Raw genomic sequence first — 18,105 nt, 5'->3', positions numbered from 1 at the left:
CGCTTCACAGCACTCTTCACCTGTGCAAGTGTCACGTCTCCTGGCACTGCATGCCGTCTCTGCACCCCCCCAAAACCAATCATGTTTACAGCTGCTGTGCTCTTTCTATCCCCATTCATCAGGCTTTCAAAATATTCTTTCCATGTGGTCCTTACTTCATCTTCATGGGTTAATAATAATCTACCACCTGCATCCTTCACACCATCCCATTTCTTTCCGCTTTCACTTCTACATTTCTGCACCTCTTTTCAGAATAACTTTCTATTTTCAGAGTATTTCGCATTCATTTTTCATCCTATATCCTCATTTACCTCCTTCATTTTCTTCTTCACTAGTATCTTTATGTGCTTCTTGCTCTCAACATATTCAGTTCATATTTCAACTGAACCCCTATCCTGTAACCACTTTAGCCACTTCTTCCTCTTTTCATCCACCGCTCTCTTTACCTTCTCATCCCACCATGCTGTACCTTTCTTCTTTGTTGTTACTCTTGCCACACCACACACTGCTTTAGCTTCCTAACTAAACAGTCCCTAAATGCATTTCACAGTCTGTCCAGATCCATTTCATTCCAGTTCAGTAATTTTAACTCGTCCTCTGCTGTGGTCCTGTATTCATTTGCCATTTTTTTGATCCTCAGCTTCTGAACTTTCAGTCTTTCTCTCTGACATGCATCTTATAACACAGGTAAAAACAGACTTGGATGATGATGTTTATCTACATTTAGAATCTCATATTGTTGTTGGGTTACCTGGGTGTCACCTGAGTGGAACACTGGAGCAGTGGGGGAAACTGATCTCTCTCACTGGTTCTCCAGTGAGGAGATCAGAGGAGGTCAGCACCCTGGCTGCTGCCCCCCCTGGTGGGTGAGGTGCACTGCAACAGCAGCAGCGCATGGGCACCACCATCCACCAGGACGAGATAGTTGGGATGGTTTGGTTCCCATGTTATCCTCTGGGAGGTGGTGCCACTGCAAAGAGGCATTTTCCAACCTTTTTGAGGTGCAGATAAGTGCCAGTAGGATATTTATTTTATTTCTTGAATCAGCTTTTGCAAAATACATAGAAGCAAAATCACAGGTCTTAATTCAACAGTCTTAGGGTTGCTGCTGTTGTTGTGGCCCCAAGCTTATCTGAATAATGAACTTTATGGACTGCAGTTAGACTTTGCCCTTCTGTAGTTTGCCATCCTCTTTTTGTGGAGAGAGAGAAGGTTGAGGGACTTTTGTGTAGTCAGGCTGCAGCTGGGTGTACCAGTGCCAGTGCATGTAGGTGTCTCTTGAGTACCGGTCCTGTGATATAGCATATAACAGTACAGTAAACATTCACTATGGAACTAATTGGGGGGAAACATGGTTGTATTAACCCAAAAGTTTGATCAATCTGAGGGTCACCCCTCCAAGTGGGAATTCAAACACATGGTGGATAATTAATGACTACATTTTCATAGTCTAGTACTGTAAATGAAAACTATACCCACTTTACATAACTTGGCCCAGAACTTTGCCCTTTTGCAGTTTTTGTTTGGCTTTTCTTTATTATCCTTTTCTTATTCTGGTAGTATAGTCGCTGAATTAGAAATTGCCTAGCATGGTCTAACTGGCCTACTGCAATAATCGTTTCTTATGTACTACTCTGCGCATCTTGCGTTCGCTTTTAATGAGTAAATTATTCTTAGTGTCTATAGCTCATTCTGTGGAAAATAATAAAATGTTTCCATAGACATGCATGCAGACGTTGCCAGGGTGACGCTGCTGGGCAGCCTTCTAATTTGAGTTACGTAAGTTCGTAGTTAGCTGTCTGCTTTTGGTTCTGCTAATATCCATTCATGCATCTCATTGTCAGCTTTATTAAGTAACAAAACATACTTAGTGCCGGTAGCTCCTTCTGTGAAAATCGTAAACTTCCATCCATCCATCATCCAATCCTACATTGCCCCATGAGGAGCGTAGGAGCTGGGGGCTAGGCAGTTGGTCCCGACATTTAAGATGAGAGTGACCAGCCTCACTCATCACTGAGTGGCATTACATGAGCAATCAACCCCAACCATCCCTTGGATATAAACCTTCACCAGCTCAATCCGATTGGAGTGCAATAATTACCCACTAAACCACCAGGCACCAAAATTTGGTTATATGGTTACCACCCAGCATAGTAAATGGTTCCTTGGTGTACAGGAAACCATTTGGCTTGTCACTCAGTGTAGAGTCACCCATACGCAGAAGAAGGAGGATAGAATGAAGGAAAGAGAGATGGAAGGAGGAGTGTCGAGTCCCCCGTATGCAGAAGGAAGAGGTAAGAGTGAAGTAAAGAAATACAGAAGAGGAAGGAAGGAAAGAAGAGAGGAAAGGGCAGTCACCTGAGAACAGCATTACATTGAGTGAGTGGATGGTGAGCGCCCCCACCTACCACTAATAAATAACAAAATACAGCATTCCTAGTGCCTGTAGCTTCTTCTGAGGAAAACAATGAAATGCTTACACAAGCATGTAAATGGTGCCAGACTGATGCCACCAGGTTGTTTCCTTTGTGTTATGTAACTTCCATAGCTAGTCACTGGCTTTCAGTTCTACACATATCCAGCTATCTTGGCAACTATGTCCTGAGACCCATATGTTGCTGGCAGTTTAGAAGGGTCATGTGATGCGTCCCATTTATCAACCCGTTAGGTATACCCCCCAAAAGTTTGGTGGGCTCAGAGCTGTTCACTTAATTCAAAATATGATATATTGAGGTTCAATAAAGCAAGAGTTCACTGTGCTTCATTTTTTGCACCTGTGCCAACGGCCATACCACGTTGAGTACACCGCTTCCCGTCCGATCAGCGAAGTTAAGCAACGTTGGGTCTGGTTAGTACTTGGATGGGTGACCGCCTGGGAACACCAGATGCTGTTGGCATCCCTACGTGTCAAGTGGGGTTGGTGGAGGATTAGTGCCCCTCCCTGTACAACAATTAACTCTAAGCCCTTGGCCACCCCGTTTGGGATACATGGCGTCTGGCAATGAATGAATGAATGAATGACTTGCGAAACGAGAATGGGGTAGGTCCTACCTCTTTTAACAAATCTCAGTTCCAACTAATTCATTCCTATTTACTGGCCCGTAAATATAGACGTGACTTGGTGCAAGAATAGAGTGGTTCATAGTGGAGTCAGTCTATAGATGATGACGTGTGACTCGTAGGCGTGCATTGTGTGACCAAGTTCAAGGGAAGTGTCCAAAGTTAGATCCTTTGTACTTACTCTCCAGAAAGAGAATGTGGAGGAACAGAAATGGCAGCAGAATCAAGTCATTGAAGTTCCCACCTTCAGCTTTAAAAAGCTATAATCAGTTACTTATTCAAAACTACAATTTATTATTTCATGAATTTAGCAACATAAACATAGCTTCCTTAGCTTATGTTAATTTGATATAAAAAACTACAACCAATTTGAATATTAATGTTATTGGACCTCTTCCTGTTTTTTTACTGGAAAGTTCCTGTCCAGTAATGCTAACCTGTCAATTTTAACACATGAATTTTGATTTCCAGACATCAAAATCCCATTTTATACAAATTATATACATTTTATTTATAATACAACCGTCTATGACATCACGTGCGGTAGTGTTTTATTTTATGGTGTTATAAGGAATCATCAACTAGCAAGGAAGCCAGTTCTTGGCATTAAAAACTATTTAGAGCCACCATTTTGTGGCTAAATATGTTCCTTCTAACTTGTGACAGTTATTCCTAAGTGGTTCGATTCGTTTCGTTTCGTTTTTAAAGGCTCCAACATGCTTGCATGTGTCGGCCTTGGTCACCTAATGGCGGCTCTCCACGCTGCACGATCCATTGCAGCCTCCCTGTTCAGTCCCTTAACCCTAAGGTCTCACTTAATGACCTCGTCCCATGTCTTTCTCGGTCTACCCCTCATAACCCCACCCCCAATATTAACACTTCTCACCTTCCTCACCCAATTATCATCCCCCCATCCTCTCCACATGTCCAAACCACCTCAATCTACCTCTCCTCATCACAACACCAATACACTCCAGTCCCATCCTACCTTTCAACTCTTCCATTGTAAACCCAGCCCCTCCAGGCCTTGGACGCAGGGACGCACTGCACATCCACCTAATCATTGTCATTTCTGTATGTCTGAGCCGGCGAATGTCTTCCTCCTTCACTGCCCAGGTCTCACTGCCATACAGCATTACACTCGTAACACATGCTGCATACAAAGACCCCCTAGCACGTAGGGAGAGCCCTCTCAATGTCAGGAGAGGCAAGAGCTCCCTGAACTTCTTCCAACCACTTCTCACCCTAGCCACAGAGCTAGCTCCAGCCCCACCTCCAGCACACAACATGTCTCCCAAATAACAAAACTCTTCCCCACACTCAAGAATTTCACCAGCAAGTTCAATCCTTTCATGTCTGACGATCTCCACCTGCTCACCCCGGCACGCCGTACACATAAAATCAGCATTATTTCGCAGTCTACCTCTGATACCACTACATCTCTTATGCACCCATTTATCACACACACCGCACAAGATGGAATTACTTCCCACGCCCTTGTGGCAAACTGCACATGGCCACTCTCCCTCGTCTTTGACAGTACCGCCACCAACCCTAGATATCATCACTTTTGTTTTATCTGCATTTACCCTTAAACCCTTTTGCCCCATACCATCCCTCCACTTCCTAAACCTTTCCTCCGCCTCCCTTTCATTCTCTGCAATCAACACCAAATCATCAGCATACAACAACTCCCACGGGAGTCCGTTTCTAAAGTCACGTGAAAGGGCTTCAAGTACCATGATAAACAACATGGGACTCAAGACTGACCCCTGATGCACACCAACATTCACGGAAAACTCATCACTCAAATCTCCATTCACTCTCACCTGGGTGTGAGCACCCACATACATGGCCATAACCACCCTAACCAGCCACTCCTCCAAGTCAAGCTTTCTCATTGCCCACTTCACCACCTCTCTAGGGACTCTGTCAAAGGCCTTTTCCAAATCAACAAAAACAAAATAAAGATCCCTTCTCCTACCAATATATTTTTCCTGAAGCTGTCGAACAATGAATATGGCATCAGTGGTCCCCCTACCTGGCATAAACCCAAACTGCATCTCATCAATATTCACTCTTTCTCTAATCATACCTTCTAAAACTCTCTCCATTACCTTCATTATCTGATCTAAAAGCTTTATACCTCTATAATTTCCTCTTTCCAGGGCATCACCCTTCCCTTTATACACATTTACAATTACACTCTTCAGCCAATCATCTGGGACAACACACTCATAAATAATCCTATTTATCAAGTCAGTGACTAAACTCACCCCTATATAGCCTGAGGCCTTCAACATTTCGGCAGTCAACCCAGACACACCTGCTGCCTTCCCCGCCCTCATCCTGCCTATTGCCTCACTCACAGTAGCAGCATCAATCAAGGGCCAAGGGCCAGACACTGGATCTGCTGGCTCCAAACCTTCCCTGTCCCAGTCAAACTCCTCATTCAACAACCGGTTATAATGCTCTCTCCATGCATCTTTAATATCCTCACTGTTCACCACTACCCTTCCTTCATCATTCTTCACACACTGCTCACCTGTGATATCCCGATTATCCCTCTTCACCTGACCTGCCACCCTAAATATATTTTTCCTTTCCCCATGATTTAGGTTATCAAGTAATTGTCTCTTGTGACTTAGACTTTGCCCTGTATACCTCTCTCCTAGCCCTACGCTTGGCAGCCAAATATTCGTCTTTGCTACCACCCTTCTTTCATTCCCGGAAAAGCCTTCTTTTCTCCTTAATTGCAGCTTCTACACCCTCATCCCACCACCAAGTTACTTTATGTCTTGGTGGTCCTCTTGTCCAGCCGCATGTTACATCAGTAACTCTCAAGAAATTGTTCTTGAGGGCTCTGTACTGTTCATTAACGCCTCTGTCTACAGCTCCCTGTTCAGCCACCACTCTCCTCAACTCGCTATAGAAGGCATCCCTTACTACTTGGTTTTTCAGCTTCCATATTTTCCTCCTAGGTACATAAGTCCTCTTTTTCATCACTTGTTCTTTAAGCACCATATCACAAATCAATAGTTTGTGCTGCTGCACACACTCCTCACTTCCTATAACTTTAACATCCCTCACTAACCTCCTGTCGGCCCTCCTAACCAGAAAATAATCTATCTGACTGCTATTTCCCCCAGACTCATACGTAATTAACCTACTGTCTCTTTTCCTAAAATATGTGTTGCACACAATCATGTCCGTTGCCTCCCCAAACTCGAGTATCCTTTCCCCTTCTGCATTTCTTAGACCATATGCACATCCCCCATGCACTCCTTCATAACTTTGTGCTGCTTCACCTACATGACCATTTAAGTCCCCTCCCAAAATCACTATCTCATTATCCCGCATACCACCCACTACACGTATTAAATCATCCCAAAATCGATCTTTCTCTGATTCATCCAATCCTGCCTGTGGTATATAAGGAAAACTTTCCACAGTCTTGGGGCTGGCAAAAATCAATATGCTGTATCGAGTAATATGGCCCCTAGCGAGATATCTCCACAAGTTTTGAGAACCTTGTTCTGCAGCCCTTTTCGATTTCACCCATGTAGGACCATGTTGATCTCCAGCATCCCCATCTTCAGGAATAACTGATAACTCCAACGGTACCAGTTTGTCAGTGGTTTGTACACTGCCTATTCCCATAGGTACCACCTTTTCTGTTGTAATTAGTCTTTCAGAGTCAGGATGAACCAAGGTTAATTTAGTTAAAAGCCATGGGGATCAAGTTTGATCAGTTTTTATTAAGAGCCTATCTCCTTCCTTCAGCAAATACCTGCTAGTTCCTGGATGAGTACCATGATATCATTCTCTAAGACCTAATAAATAATCTGCACTCCAGTGCCTCTTCCAAGCCTCCAAAACCTTATTCAAGTGTTGATACCTTTTTCTGTGATGTTGTCCCAGGTCATATTCCTCCAAGGTAGGATCATCAAGCTCTTCCTTCATATCAGCCCAGGGAACAGGAGGGAGGCTTTTGCCATACAGCAAATGTGATGGTGTCAAAGCTTGTGATGGAATGCTAGTATCATCCAAATATGTCAAAGGCCTGTTGTTGATCCTTGCTTCAGTTTCAGCTATCACCGTTCTGAGATTTTCTCAGGTGATCTTAATTAGGGTCTTTCTTAGCTGCTCTTGACGATATCGATCATGTGTTGAGTGAACCCCTTTTGCCACGGGACTCTAGGAGCTGTGAATTGCTATATACAACCTTTGGATCATTCACTATATTTAATATTAAGGGTGAGGTTCCAACAAAATTTGTTTGTTGTCACATTAATTTACTGGGACAGGACCTTCCAGCAAGAAATCTTCTAAATACGGTAAAACCTCACTATAACAGACTAATGGGGGAGGCGGTGGCTCAGTCGGTAGAGAGGTGGCCTGCAGTCCTACCGGACCCAGGTTCAGATCCCCGCTGGGGCAGAGAACAGTTTAAGGATTTGAATTTCATAAAAATAGACTTGACTGATCTACCAGAAGACCCGCCAACATGTTGTAAAAATACCCCCACTAATACCAAAACACCAGTCTTGTATGAGACAGCCCTAGCATGTGTTCAATATGGACCGTGGGTGTTAGCGCCGAAATGGTGACATGTAGAGGTGTATGGTATGTAGGAGGACTGCTAGGCCTTGATAGCAGGCTGTGAAACCTTAAAAAAAATGGGGGGGGGGGGGCGCCAAACCATTCCAAAAAAAAAAAGTGAAATTCCGATAAAAGCAGCATCTGGACTTCCTTCCGCTAACCCGGACTTTTCCGATATATCAGACATTAGTCTGCATCACACCAATGGTTTTTAAACTTTTTTCACCACCATTGCAATACTGTACTGTAGTTTACATTCACTGCAATACTCAAATGGTATAGTATATATAATAATACTGTACTGTACACTGATAAATGTGTCTTTTATTTGTTGTGGTGGACATAGCAGAAGTGGTCAGGCAGTCTGGGCTGCTTCTGGGTTTATCGGACTTTTTCCGATATACTGTATAAGAATTTAGTCTGGTAGTTTCTTGACTCCGGTAAAAGCGAATTCTGGTCTAATGAAGTCCGTTATATCAAAGTTTTACTTTATGTTCGGAAGTGTTTCTGAAACTTAAATAATTTGCCGTTTTAAGGCTCACCACCTTTGTATATGTACATGTGAATAGATGTAAATACACTTTATGAGGAACTTCTTCACCCATAACAGTTATAGCACCTATAAAGACTCCCATTACTCCAAAGGGCCTACCTATATATGTATCCTATCCTTTGGTATTGAAGGCGGTCCTGGATAGATATTAGGTTGTTGTTCTTACATTCTACATATTATATCTTTCTTCAGGTACCTTTTAACAACTTCTGTCCTTAGGGATCCAATACTTTCCTGGAGTTGGGCCAGTGTTTGTGGCATTCCTCTGTGCAGAGTCAGTTCATGTGCCTTTTGTGCTATTAAAGTTTGTGAAATAATCATATTTTGGTAGGAAAATGGGATTCATTGTTTGGAGAGGTAAATCAACCTTTACAGTTCTACCCTGGCAATGGATAAGACCCTTTCTGTCTTAAAATAATCCAAAATCCTTTTATCAGTTTGTTACTGCTGGGGATGCCTTGGCTTTAGTAAATCAAATATCTTCCCATATTTCTTCCTTTGCATCATTTTAACCCAGTATTCTGTGGGTTCTGTCTCCTCTAATCTAACCTTTTTCTTCAAGAATCCACTAACAGTTTTGGTAGTATTGAGGAGTTTCTTCAGTGAAGGTAATCTAGTCTTATCTGTTTTATCTGGCCATCCAGGTGTTCTGTGTTGACCTCAGCTTTATTGTTTTTGATCAGGCCAGTTTGCAGCTAATAACCACTCAGGACCATCAAACCACAATCAATCCTTCAGTAGTCTTTTAATATTAGAGCCTCTTGAAAGAAGATCAGCTGGGTTATTCTTTGAAGAAACATGCATGAAGTTACAGCTGGATGAAAGTTCCCTTATGATCTTTATTTTGGACAAAAGGAATTTTACTGTCATCCTTACCTATCCAGTAAAGACATATCTCATTGTCAGTCCATATGAACACTCCAGCAATAGAAGTTTCTAAAATAGTAACTTAGTGCCTGGCTACTCTTACTCTTGTTCCAATGGAAGTTAATTCCATTTCTGCAAGAGTTCTCAGTTTATGTGGTGCAACTCTGGCTTTGGACATTAAGTCGACTGTAATCTTTAGACACAGTATGCTACTGCTGAAAATGTCTTTTCAGAAATATCACAAAATATACCGTACACCCTCTCTTTATAGGATCAGTTGGGGGGAAGTCTGATCTGATAAAGCTGATAGTCTAGTAGGTCTGTTGTCCTCCCCCCCCATGAAATGGAATTTCAAGCACAGAATAAAAAATGGATGGGTAAAAGAGCATATTCTATTGCTGAAAATAAGAACTATACCCATTTTACACTAACTTGGTCCATAATTTCACATACTTGTCACAACACTTCTTCATGACTAGACCAGGTGAGTGAGAAAAACCACTGCCACCGTTGGTGACTGTGTTGAGTCACTCCCTGTGTGGGAAGTGATCCGGTAGGCCTGTGTCATACATCCTATTGATGAATAATATACGTTAAATGCAAAAAGGGTCTGGTGTGCCCAGAGTTGCCCAGGAAGTCTGGATGGTTTTTCCCATTTACCGCATGGTATCTGATATGTACAGTTGCCCAGGGTAATGATGACTTGCATTCTTTAATTTCTGGATTAAACTCCCTGGGTCTGACAACCTTCCACTGGTAGAAGTCCGAGACAGCAATACTCTTTCCCCTCTTTGGATGTGTTTCCCGTAGTTCGCCTTTCCTCGAAAATTAATTTATAATGTTGAAGAAATAAATAAAAAAGCTAAACTTGTGAAAATGTAAGTAAGGTTCTTCCTTATTGTTTTATATTAATAACAATAATTAAAAAGTATACAATATCTTGCATGTTCCCAGTTGCATCCATATGGCCGAAGTATGTCTTACATCAGTCATGATCACACTGATTGGGGGGGTGTCTCTTCTGGCCTACATTGTCACGCTTGGTTTCCCCCCCTCCCCCCCAGCTTACTCTTCTTTAGTTCTTTTCATCGTCACTCTTGCTTTTGACCACCACCCATCCCGTCTTCTTTCACAAGAGTGCCCTATAGATTTTGTTACATGTTGAAATTTCATCATCTATAAAAATGACTACCCTTTTTACTTTAACATGGTTTAAAATTGCCATATCACCAACTTGAATGATGAAATGAAAACAGTATATGAACAGTGAACAATGGTGCTAGTCAGAATGAAGTGTCATGGAAATACTGTGTAGCCCTGGTATTGTCTTTTTCCTCCATTGGACTATGTGAAATAAGCAGCAAAAGGATAAGAGTCTAGGACAGGTTAAGGTAAAAAGAGTATAGTTGTTCTTCAATAATTTCACCTTTCACTAAATTCAGTGGATACTCTTCTTTGTTGTCTTTTATTACTTCAGTGTTTGCTCACAGCGCTCATGACTTTGTTTTCCCACTTGTATTTCATCCCACATAGAGGTTTTATTGTGGATAAGAATATACTTTAAATTTTTTTGTGATTTGATGACTCTTGTGATTTGGATATTTCTTTTCCGTCCATCATCCAATCCCATGTTGCCCCATGAGGGGCAGAGGAGCCCGGGGTTAGGCAAGTTGGTCCTTACATTTAAGATGAGAGTGGCCAGCCTCACTCATCCCTGAGTGGCATTACTTGAGCAATAAACCCCATACTACTTTTAACTGTAGGTATAATGTATATAACATTTCTCCCTCAATATTGTTGATTTAGGATGTAAAACAAGCATTACAAGTCTTTCTGCGTTTAACCCTGGACCACTGAGCGATAGACTGAGCATTTCACATTCTTCGTACAGTTAAGCCTCAGCGTTAGTATATCATGATTTCCTCTCACATAATGCAGGATATGCTCGGTAACAACACTCATATATTGCTCTTTGGTTTAATTTGCCCAAATACTGTTCTTCCCAGTGTGCAATAGTGGAAATGTAATTAGGCCATGCCAGTTGCCAGGTTCCACTTTGAGGGAAAGGTACTTGGAAACTTGTCATAATTTCTTTGGGCGATGGTATGACAATTTGTCTGAGGGCCCTCAAAGTGTTCACTAAATCTGATTTCTGGTCTAGTGGGGTATGGTAAAGTAGGGGTGTACTGTATTCAAGTTAGGCTGTTTATTGTTTCCTATCTGTGTGGAAATGCATATCATAGCTGAGTTTTCACATTCTTCCCTTAATGATTCAATTTTTTTCATACCTCTTCATCCAGCTTAGTGTCTCTGTCCAAATTTCCCACACCAGGCTTCTTTTACAGAACAGTTTTCCCTAATAGTTACAGGACTTAGCAGTCCCAGTGGATTAGATCGCATAGAAACTTGACGTAACAAGGACATTTTAGTGGAAGTAACTTCAGGAAAAACTTAACAGGTTTCAAGCTCAGCTCATCAGAATGAACATTCCAGTTAAGTCTCAGCATTTTCTGAAAACTAGGGATATCGTATTCTGGTTAGTCCGTTCTTAGTTTATCCTTTGGAAGTGGTGAATTGGTGTTCCGGTTTTGCAAAGGTAAACTTGCCTTTCCTTAGTCTCGGTTCACCAGTTCATAAGCCTTCAAATCTCTGTTTCAATTTCTGTAACAGCTTGAATATTGTCCATATAAAATGACTGTCCTGTTTTGGGACATTTGGCATTCTGAAAATGGTGCTTTAGTATGTTGCATAACAGGAATGGACTTGTGCAAGAGCCTGAAAGCTCCGTTCTGAAATGATAAGTTTCAGAGGACTATCAGAGTGGTGGATTTTGAGGCCTGGGGAGTTTAGTAATCTCCTATCCTTTTCTTTTAATCTAATTTTGAGAAAAGCCCTACTGATATCTGCAGTGTAAGCATGTGATTTTTTTCTGAATTTTATTAAAATATCTCCCAGTTTTTCTGTGAATGTTGGTGCACAATATAAATAGTCATTAAGACTAGCTTCAGCCTTGGATGCTTTGCTACTACAATTGAAAACTGTACTGATAGGGATTGTCACTGAATCTTTAATGATTGCATGGAGATGCAATTATTGTCATCCGTATGATTAACCAGATTCTTAGCTTCTTATATGAATTTGTTTCTCAATTGATGCTATATAATGTTGTCATAAACTGTCAGGTGATTAGGTTTATCCTTCAAACTTCTTAAGAGGGAATTAACTGAACTTTAGTGATACTTTGTGGATAGTTCAGGGCTGTACAGCTTCCAAGGTAAACCTACCCAATATCATCCATCTTTGCACTCTGCAAATTTAGTTTAGTATATAAGTCCATTGTTATTTGATCTTTGGACATGGATTCTTCAGGATGCATTTCAGTACTATCTAAATCCCACAGTTTATGAACTGGTTCAGTGTTCTCATTTATAAAACAGTTTATTTGAGTAGGTTCCAACTCGGCTCCTTATTCAAGCCACAAATGATTACTGAGTAGGAGTAACAAATACTGTACTGAGTCTACCAAATTAACCTCTTTTCTGGCCTGTTTACAAAATTTAATGGACCCAAAATGATGGGAAAGGCCCCAGGAAGTGATGGAGTGTGTGGTGAAATGCTGAGGTATAGGGGTGAGATTGTAGTGGAGTGGATATGGAAGTTATGTAGATTGGCTTGGGAAGAGGGAAGGGTTCTGGAGGACTGGAAATCAGGTATAATTGTTCCTTTATGCAGAGGAAAAGGGGAGAGAGAAGTATGGGGTAACCATAGGGGTATTTGCCTTCTTAGTGTGACTGGAAAAATATATGGTAGAATACTCACTGATAAGGTTAGGTATATAACAGAGGACCTAGTTGGAGAAGAACAAGGAGGATTTAGGAAAGGAAAAGAGTTTGTAGATCAGATATTTGTTATAAGATGTTTAGTGGAGAAGTATCTAGAGAAGGGAAAGAAAGTGTATGCTGCCTTCATGGACTTGGAGAAAGCTTATGACAGAATAGATAGACAAAGTATTTGGAAGGTATTGAGAATATATGGAGTGGAGGGGAAATTGTTGAGTGCTGTGAAGAGTATGTATGAAGGAGCTAGGGCTACGGTGCAAGTGGATGGTGAGCTGAGTGAGTTCTTCGATCTCAGTGTGGGACTGAAACAGGGTTGTGTGAAGTCTCCATGGCTGTTTAATATATACATGGATGGGGTTGTAAAGGAGGTACAAGGTGGGGCAGTGGATGTGGGGGTGGCTCTAATGAATGAGGGTGAGATTTGGAAGATTCCAGTGTTGCTGTTTGCTGATGATACAGTATTGTTGAGTGAAGATGAATGGGAGTTGCAAGGTTTGGTGAATGAATTTGGGACGGTGTGTAGGAAGAGGAATCAGAAAGTTAATGTAAACAAGAGTAGAGTTATGGTGTTTGAGAGGAATGAAGTCACAGAATGCACAGTGAGGTTGGATGGTGAGGCTATGGAGAATGTGTGTGCATTCAAGTACTGTACTTGGGTAGTGTGATGAGTAAGGATGGAATGTGTGGGGATGAAGTGCTTGAAAGGGTACAGCAGGGAAGGAAGGTTGATGGTTCACTGAAGGCAGTGATGAGAAATAGGGAGGTGAATATGGAAGTTAAGAAGTCATTGCATGATAATATTGTGATCCCTGCCCTGACATATGGAAGTGAGTCATGGACCTTGCAAGAGGGGAACAAATCAAGAGTGAGAGCAATGGAAATGAGTTACTTGGGAGGAGCATGTGGAGTGACATGGAGGGACAGGTTGACGATTGAAGAAGTGAAGGAACGCCGTGGGGTGGATGTGGATGTGGTTGAGAAGATTAGGAGAAATATACTGAGGTGGTTTGGACATGTGGAGAGAATGGAGAATGACTGACTGACAAAAAGGGTGTATGTAGGTGAGGTGGAGGGAGGGAGAGAAGACCAAGGATGAGGTGAGGGGATGGAGTTGAGAAGTATATGAGGGAGGGGGGAGTGAGTTGGGAGGAGGGTAGTCAAATGGTGGGTGACAGATCGACTTGGAGGCGTTTTGTCTGCAGCCACCCTTTGTGGGATTAGGGCATCGGGCTATAGATAGATAGATAGAAAATGATGTCACCCTCAGGGCTCTTGAACCTCAAAACATTTCCTTCTTTGAAAGTCCTATAAGGAATCTTCCACAATAGTCTTGTCCTATTATCAGTTTTATTGGACCTGCTGTATCAGAATGAATGCTGTATTATGGTTAGCCAACTTTACTCGTAGGCTCCCTGCATGATCTGAAGTTTCCTTCAGCCTATCTATCTATCTATTGCCAGACGCCTCAGTCCCGTTTGGGGTGTCCACAAACAAATTGCCTCCAAGTTGCCCTGTCCCCCGCCATTTCACTGCCCTGCTCCCAACTCACACCCCCCTCTCTCATATACCTCTCCATCCCATCCCTCCATCTCATCCTCGGCCTCCCCTTCCCTCTTCCCCCCTCCACCTCACTCACATACACTCTCTTCGTTAGTCTTTCACCCTCCATCCTCTCCACATGGCCAAACCACCTCAGTGTGTTCCTCATAACGCTTCCTATCACATCCACATCCACACCACAACGCTCCTTTATATCCTCATTCGTCAGCCTGTCTCTCCATGTGACTCCACAGGCTTCTCTTAAATAACTCATTTCCACTGCTCTCACTCTTGACTTGTGTCCTTCCAACAACGTCCAAGCTTCACTTCCATATGTTAGAGTTGGTATCACAATACTGTCATGTAGTAACTTTTTCACTTCCATGCTCACTTCCCTGTTTCTTATCACTGCTTTCAAAGAACCAGCAACCTTTCTTCCCTGCTGTACCCTTTCAAGCACTTCACCCTCCAACCCTCCATCCATACTTATCACACTACCCAAGTTTTTTTTTTTTTTTTTTTTTTTTTTTTTTTTTTTTTTTTAATGCGAGGAAGAAGAAACCAAAGGCCATGAGCCCGCAGTAACAGTTCCCTCAAAGAGAAAAACAAAATACAATAGAGAGCCAAATTCAAGATCCGATCATTTTGAGATGCCTGGACACACTGCGTTTGAAAGACTGGAGATCATAGGCAGCAGGAAATACAGACAGAGGGAGACAGTTCCAGAGCTGACCTGTTGCATAAATGAAAGACTGGGAGTAACGGTTAACTCTTGCATTAGAGAGTTGGACAGAAAAGGGATGAGAGTTTGCTGCCAGATGGGTGCTACGCGCCCGTCGTAGAGGTGGAGGAATGCAAGCAGACAGTTCAGAGGAGCAGTGACCATTAAAGTAGCGATAGAAAAGAGATAAAGATGCAACAGTGCGGCGAAGAGACAGAGGTTGAAGGGAGTCAGTAAGAGGAGGAGAGTTAATGAGACGAAAAGCCTTTGACTCCACCCTATTGAGAAGGGCTGTATGTGGGGAGCCTCCCCACACATGAGAGTTGTACTCCACACAGGGGCGGATAAAACCCCTGTATAGAGTCAACAATTGTGCAGGGGTAAAGAAAGAGCGAAGTACTTAAACGTACACACATTTTCCAATTCCTCACCATCCAACCTCGCTGTACATTCACTGACTTCACCTTTCTCAAAGACCATCACTTTACTCTTCCCTACATTCACCTTTAGATTCCGTTTCTTACACACACTCCCAAACTCATCCACCAAGCCTTGAAGCTCCCCTTCATCTTCACTCAACAACACAGTATCATCTGCAAACAACAGTACAGGGAGTTGCCAAACACTATCCTCTCTCACCAGGGCCACTCCAACATCCACTACCCTACCTTGTACCTCTTTTATTACCCCATCCATATACAGATTGAACAACCATGGAGACATGACACATCCCTGTTTCAACCCAACTTTCAAAGAGAAAAATTCACTTAGTTCACCATCCACACGCACTGCAGCCTTCGCACCATCGTACATACTCTTCACAGCATTCAACAACTTCCCATCTACTTCATATATTCTTAACACTTTCCACAAACCTTGTCTATCCACCCTGTCATATGCTCTCTACAAATCCATGAAAGCCGCATACAACTTCTTTCCCTTCTCTAGAAACTTTTCCACTAAAGATCTAAGAATGAATATCTGATCTACACAACCTCTTCCCTTCCTAAAGCCTCCCTGTTCTTCTCCAACTAATTTCTCTGTTCTTTCTCAAACTCTGTCAATAAGTATCCTACCATACACTTTTCCTATTATACTAAGAAGACAAATGCCCCTATGATTACCACACACTTCTTTTTCCCCTTTTCCTTTTTACAAGGGAACAATTATACCTCACTTCCAATCCTCCGGGACTCTAGCTTCCTCCCAGGCCAATCTGCACATCTTCCACATCCATTCTACTACTATCTCTCCCTCATGCTTCAGCATTTTACCACACACTCCATCAATTCTTGGGGCATTCCCCGATTTAACTTTCTTCATTGCTTCCACAACTTCTATCCTATTGATTTCTTCCTGTCTTCTCACCTCCCTCCTTCTCCCAGCCATTCCCCAGCCACTTATACTTGCATTACTTCCATCCTCTATGTTCAACAATTCCTTAAAGTGTTCTCTCCATCTGCTCACTTTTTCTCCCTTCTCCACTAGTAATCTACCATTTTTATCTTTCACTCCCCTGCTAACTTCACTTCCACCCTGTCTTACTCTTTTCACCTCTTTCCAGAACATTTTCTTACAGTCCCTCCACTTTACACTCAAATTCCTTCCAAATTCCTCATCCACTCTCTTCTTACTCTCTCTTTCTAATCTTTTCACCTCTCTCTTTCTTTCTACATATAACTCTCTCTTCCGCCTCTCAACTTCTTCCACGCCCCTATTTCTCATCCATTCATTGTATGCTTTCTTCTTTTGTGCCACAGCCTGTCTCACCTCGTCAGTCCACCACGTTGTTCCTTGCACCCCCCTCCGTCTTCTCTTCCTTCCACGCACCACATCACATGCTGCACATATTTCTTCTGTGAATATCCTACACACACCTTCCTCGTCTCCCATCTGCTCCAATTCATATTTGCCCAATCGTTCCTCCACTTCTGTCTTATACTCTGCCTTTTTCTCATCCTCTTGTAACCTTTCCACTCTCCTTGCAACTACTCCTTCTTCTCACCTTTCCCTTCTTCTATTCTTCCATCTTACTTGAATCCTAATTCTGGCCACCACCAAGTAGTGGTCAGAAAGTCCACTCCCCCAACCTCTATAAGCTCTTGCATCCATTACACATCTTCCCATCCTTTCATCCACACACACATAATCAGTCATTGCTTTCCTTTCATTCAGTTCACCACCCACCCTTCTTATCACTCGCCATGTATACCTGTGTATCATTTTATGCCTGAAGAGGGTATTGGCTATCACCAACCCCCTCCCAGCACAAATGTCCACTAATGCACTCCCATTCTCATCTATCTCAGCAGGCACACCCCACTCACCAACTATTCCATCCACCTTCATATTCCCAACTTTACCATTCATATCACTGATCAAAAACACTCTCTCATTCCTTCCAAACTTTTCCATGCACACTTCTACATTTGTCCAGAACTCTTCTCTCACTCTTCTAGCACGATCTTGCATTGGCGCATACATGCACAGAATCGCCCACATTTGTATTCCAACTTTCAACTTTACCCACACAATCCTTGACCCAACTGATCCATACTGTCTTATGCTCTTCATCCATCTTTTACTCACAACTATACATACTCCTTCCTTTGCCCTCTCATTCTCACCTGCTCCTGCACATATACCCCATCCATACTCACATTCTCTCACACTTTCTCCTCTCCATTTTGTTTCAGTTATTCCACATACATCCACTTTCGCACCCTCAAGCACCTGGACAATCTCTCTTTCATCTCATCATTCACTCCTCTTACATTCCATGTACCCATTACCAAGTCCTTTGTCCAGTCCTGGGTCGTCATCGCTTGATAAGTCCTTGTCCGAGGCTTCTTGTTTGTTTTTCTAGTTAGTTGTTTTCCAGGGAGGGGCACTAACCCTCCGCCAACCCTTTTAGTCGCCTTTTA

General features: G+C 42.5%; 1 protein-coding gene and 1 non-coding gene across 2 annotated transcripts in view; both read left to right on the top strand.

Moving 5' to 3' along the window:
- Nucleotides 1-18,105, top strand: part of LOC145392717 (4'-phosphopantetheine phosphatase) — a 274,959-nt gene that overhangs the window by 78,537 nt on the left and 178,317 nt on the right. The gene's annotated exons all lie outside the window — the stretch shown is intronic.
- On the top strand, nt 2,779-2,897 carry LOC145393090 (5S ribosomal RNA). The gene has a single exon (XR_013896108.1). It is a non-coding gene; the product is annotated as a 5S ribosomal RNA (ribosomal RNA).

This window comes from Coenobita brevimanus, chromosome 23 (assembly GCF_032717465.1).
Source record: "Coenobita brevimanus isolate Jiangsu-jjx chromosome 23, ASM3271746v2, whole genome shotgun sequence".
NCBI lineage: Eukaryota > Metazoa > Arthropoda > Malacostraca > Decapoda > Coenobitidae > Coenobita > Coenobita brevimanus.
The sequence above is the reverse complement of the archived record's forward strand: the minus strand, read 5'-3'. Positions and strand labels throughout refer to the sequence as shown.